This window comes from Leopardus geoffroyi, chromosome C2 (genome assembly GCF_018350155.1).
Source record: "Leopardus geoffroyi isolate Oge1 chromosome C2, O.geoffroyi_Oge1_pat1.0, whole genome shotgun sequence".
NCBI lineage: Eukaryota > Metazoa > Chordata > Mammalia > Carnivora > Felidae > Leopardus > Leopardus geoffroyi.
Window position 1 is genome coordinate 98,793,950 of NC_059333.1, and position 5,501 is coordinate 98,799,450.

A 5,501-nucleotide genomic window follows, 5' to 3' on the forward strand; every position below is an offset into this window, starting at 1 on the left:
GGTCTGCCCCCTCACCAGCACTTCTTATTTTTTTTTAGTTTAGCCATTACAAGGATAGTGGTATCTCATTTTGTTTTTAATTTGTACTTCCCTATTTCCTAATGATATTAAGTATCATTTAGATGACGTGCTTGCTTTACATCCTTCTATATTTTTTGGTAAAATTCCTTTTCAAGTCTTTTACCCATTTCTTATAATTCTATTCTTATTTGCTTTTGAGAGTTCTTAACATAATTTGGATATAAGCCCTCTATCAATGGCTTGCAAATACTTCCTCTATTTTATGGCTTGTCTTTTCACTATTTAACCTTGTCTTTTGAAAAGCTGATGTTTTAAGTTTTGATGAAGTCCAATCTATCAATCTGTTCTTTAATGGATCATTTTTATGATCAAGTTGCATTTAATTTTTATATAAGGCAAGATGCATGAGTGAAGGTCCCTTATTGTTTTGCTTATGGATATCCAATTTTTCTAGCACCATTTGTTGGAAAGACAATTCTTTATTCATCGAATCTCCTTGCATGTTTACGGAAAATCAATTGAACATGCAGTTGAGCTTTGAACAATATGGGTTTGATCTTGCGCGCATTCACGTGTAGTCAGATCCCCCCACTCAGCCCTGCAAAAAGCTTTATTGTTTCCAGTTGGTCCACAGCTTTTAAGAAGACTCCAAGGTGGTTAAACAGCGGCCTAGTAGCTGAAGGGAGAGGTTCAGGCAGCAGTCCTGATGTCAGGGGGATGCCTGAGGGAATTCTCAGCAGACTCTGGGTTCTGGAGGCTCCTACTCACGCTTGAGAGTGAGCCTAACTTGCCCAGCCTAGCCTGGGGGCCAGCCTGCAGAATTCGTCACGTGGTCGCCATCTTCCTGGTGAGTTTCACCTGTTCCTCCCGGAAGTGGTTCTCTAGGAACTCACACGGCGCAGGCAGAGCCTACGGCAAGCAGATACAAAAGGGTCCACTTCAGGTCTTTCCCCAGCGCCGAGGCAGCTTCTGAAGTGTCCAGTTTTATTCCACTCACCCTGGGATGGCTCTGCACGTCCTGGAAGAGGGCGCTGCCGCCGCGCTGGTTTTGCATCTTCCAGAGACGCTGGGAGCCCTTGCGCTTCGGCAACCCGCAGAAGTGTCCCCTGCCTTCCAGAGCCACGTCATCGTCCTGGTGGAAATAGAAGCTCAGAGAAAGGTAAGGGTAGAGGCCTGCAGATGCATGTTGATCAAGTGGTTGACGGCAGCTTCCACCTGACAGGAATAATTCTGAGGAATCTGGGAGTTTATGGTTGATTGGCATTAGAAGCTAAGGTAAAGAAAACAAAACCGTGTTGGTTGGTCCCGGAAGCAGAGGGTGGCTGAGACAATGGCTTCCAAGGTTGCAACAGGAAGAGAAATTGCAAGAAGGGGCATTCCTCCATTCTAAACACTTTTGAAGCAAGTGACAGATCTTGGGGATCCCCAGGCATCCTACCTATAGGAGTATTTTTTACAGCAGAGTACTGTAAATATATTTTCCCAACATTTTTTTTCTCTAGCTTTATTGTAAGAATAGAGCATTTAATACATATAACATACAAAATGTGTGCCACTAGACTGTTTTATGTTGTTGGTAAGGCTTCCCCATCAACATTAGGCTATTTGTAGTTAAGCTTGGGGGAGTTATAGGTGGAGGGATGTTATAATGGAGGGATGCCTATAACTCAGAAGTTATAGGTGGAGGGATGCCTTGGTGGCTCAGTCAGTTGAGCATCCGACTCCTGATTTTGGCTCAGGTCATGATCCCAGAGTCATGGGATCTAGCCCCTCATAGGCTTCTTGGTGAGCATGGAACCTGCTTAAGATTCTGTCTCTCTTTCCCTCTGCCCTTCTACCCTGCTCACACTCACTTTCTATCTGTAAAATAAAAAAAAAAAAAAAAAAAAAAAAGTAAGAGGTGGATTTTCCACTACCTGGGGATTGGCACCCCTAACTTCCACATCCACCTCCTCCCCTCCATATTGGGCAAGGATCCCCTGTATATGTGCCGGTGTGTTTCATTTTCTGAACCCTCCATCCAGTCCCATTGGGCCCCCAGGTCTATCCTTTCTCCAGCCCTGAACTGTCTTGGCTACTGTTTTGTGTGTAGATATCAGTTACTGTGAACCTCAAACTTGGTTCTGCTTTTCCAAAATTCTTTTAGCTAATTCAGTTCACTTATTTTCTCATAAAAAACTTAAGATTACCTTGTGGATGTATACAAAAAACAGACAGACAAAAAAGATAACAAGAAGTAACAACAACCCTGCTGAGATAGCTAATGGTGTGGGCCTCAGCAGGCAGCTCCAGGTGTAAATTATTTTTCTGTTCCCTTCCCCCAGCTGCAGTTCTTTAAAGTACTTGAAAGGCAATAATCTTTTGCTGCCCTAACCCCAGATGCTTAAGCCTTTTTTTTCTGTGCGAGGGGTAGATGAGAAGAGTGTGGGCAGGACTCTGTGCTTTGCCACAGCTGTTTACCTCTCTGCCGCTTGCACGGGAATGGAGGTTCTCTTGGGCCTCATGTCCCGACCCAGTCTTTTTCTGTGGAGCTCAGGTAGGGTTTTTGAAGGATGGGTGAGGAGTTGTGAATGCAGCTTGTGTCTGTGGTTCCCAGGGATTCTGTATTCTCATTCCTGTCCTCACTTGGAATTTAGAAATGGATTAAAAATTTTACCTGAATTTGGCCTATTGTCCTGTGGCAACAGACAGATTCTCCCCCTGGGTATGCAAGTTCTTGTAGCCTTTTTCTTCTTGGAGGCTGCTTCTCTCCTTACATTTCAGGTCAGTCATTGGCTCTCACACCTTATCTCTCTCATGGGTTCAAGAAAGTTTTGAATTTGTCGATTGCCAGGCATTTGTGGTAGTTTTGGTTGTAATGGTGAAGCAACGTGCTTGCCAGCTTTCTGCGTTTTAAACAGAAATCACAAGTTTCTCTGGTTTCTTCTAGGGTGTGGCAAAATGTTTGAGTACGATTCCGACTTTCACTTGAATGTGATTTTTGGGTTAACCTGTCTAGCCAAACTGACAGGTTTGAATCATGGGCAAAATCATAGCCCTAAGCACTTCATCTGTAACACTAGGGGTAAGAGCGAGTTATATCTGGTCAAGTTGCATCGGTCAGTTGTGTATAAATATATATATATATATATATATATATATATATATATACACACACCCACACACTATACACACACACACACACACACACACACACATATATATGTATAAATTTTTTTTGGAGAGAAAAAATAAAACCACCTTTATTCACAGATAGTGTGGTTGTGTATGCTGATAATCCCGAAGAATCTACAAAAACTCTCTGAAACTAATAGGGGTGTTTAGCAAGGTCACAGGATACACTCTCAATAGACAAAAGTTAACTGAAATGAACAACTGGAATTTGAAATTCCTAAAAGCCATAAAAAGTAATTTGATACGAATTTAACAAGAACGTTTAGGATTCATATACAAAACATTTATGAAAGCAACCAAAAGAAGACTTATGTAAATGGAAAGATGTACCACACCTCTTTTTGATGCTCCTTTCTTTCATTTCCTTCAATGTGACCACAGTAAAAATCACATTGGTCAGTCTTGAAGCCTGAGGAGGGGGCAGGAGGTATGCAACAGAGGCAAAACATAATTTGATGTAAATCATTAGACATTGGTCATTACATTCCACCAGCAGAAATTTTATACTGAGCCCCTTTGTTCTTGCAAGTTTTGTGCCATGTTTTTTTCCCTATTCTCTCCTCCTCTTTAGCTCCCTTTGTATATTTCTCTTTCCCTTTCTTCTTTTCTCTGCTATCTGCTCCACGTCCCCAATTTTTAGTTTATTTTAATTTTTTTTAACGTTTATTTATTTTTGAGACAGAGACAGAGCATGAACGGGGGAGGGTCAGAGAGAGAGGGAGACACAGAATCTGAAACAGGCTCCAGGCTCTGAGCTGTCAGCACACAACCCGAAGCAGGGCTCAAACTCACAGACCGTGAGATCATGACCTGAGCCGAAGTCGGCCGCTTAACTGACTGAGCCACCCAGGCGCCCCTCGCAATTTTTTCTTTTAAGTTTATTTATTTTGACAGAGACAGAGTGCAAGCATGAGCTGGGGAGGGGCAGAGAGAGAGGGACACAGAATCCAAAGCAGGCTCCAGTCTCCGAGCTGTCAGCACAGAGCCCGAAGCGGGGCTGGAACTCATGAACCGTGAGATCATGACCTGGGCCGAAGTTGGACGCTTAACCGACTGAGCCACCGAGGTGACCCACCACGTCCACAATTTTTAATAAATGTATTTTTTAAGCAAAACTCCCTATAGACAATTTAGAAGATACTACTGCTGACAGTTTAGTGTTAGAAACTACTATTTATGTAATCCCTCACATGTTAAAAATTTCACATATAGCAACTCTAATTGTTACAACATTACTTTCAGGTAGGGGTTATGGCCCACCTGCTACAGATGAACAAGCTCAATCTTAGGAAAATTAAATTATATCCTCAGGTAATGGAGTAAGAGGTAGAATCATAATTTGACTTTAAGTTTAGCTCCAAAAAATGACCTTTATTTTCTTTCAACTTCAAAGTTTGTATAACCTCAGATTTCACTGTATGATCATAGATTTATTGACACTTGGAAGAGCTGGTGGATTTTAATTTTTTTGGCTGGATTTAAAACAAAGCAAAAACAACAGCCAACAAAATGAAGAAAAATTGCCGTTTGGTCTTCACTCACATAAGGATTGCAGAGGGGGAGGTGATGGTTAGAATTTTATAATGATCAGGTTTTATCTCCATGCTTAGCAATTTTTTTTTCATAATATAGCTTTATTTATCACCATAACATTTACCTCTGGCAGCCACTTGGCCTATTTTCCATATTGGAATTGATTTTAATTCTTAATTCTCAATCTGTAGAAATGTGATAGAAGATTTCATGTAGATTTAGTGATTTTACCAGTTTAAAAATAAGTAAAGAGATATGTTTTTAGTGAATAGAGTGAGTTTGTCATGAAGCTAATGAATACTAAGCTCTACGGTCCCTCACTGACTTCTTCCTTGGCCTAATCTTGTATTTGTAATTATTTTTACAGAGCCTCCCCTGCCTCATGCCCCCCACCCACACCATTGTATAAATTTTAGCTCCACAAAACTGATACCTCCATCCCTGGGCACAATTTAAAAAACATTTTTTTAATGTTTGTTTATTTTTGAAAGAGGGACAGACAGAGCGTGAGCACAGAAGGGGCAGAAGAGACACAGCATCCGAAGCAGGCTCCAGGCTCCGAGCTGTCAACACAGAGCCTGACCTGGGGCTTGAACTCCCAAACTGTGAGATCACGACCTGAGCCAGTTGGATGCTTAACTGACTTAGCCACCTAGGTGCTCCATCACAATTTTTGATCTTTCATAGTTTTAAGTATATTTCTACCAGTGTGGCTGAGAAAGGTTTTAGATAGTCTTATTTTACTTCTGCTTATCATAAAGTCTCACAGGAAT

At 41.5% G+C, this 5,501-nt stretch overlaps 1 pseudogene; it reads right to left on the reverse strand.

Annotated features, from left to right (window-relative positions):
• Positions 1-846: 846 nt before the first annotated feature.
• LOC123610371 lies at positions 847-2,525 on the reverse strand (annotated as a pseudogene).
• Between the last annotated feature and the right edge of the window lie 2,976 nt (positions 2,526-5,501).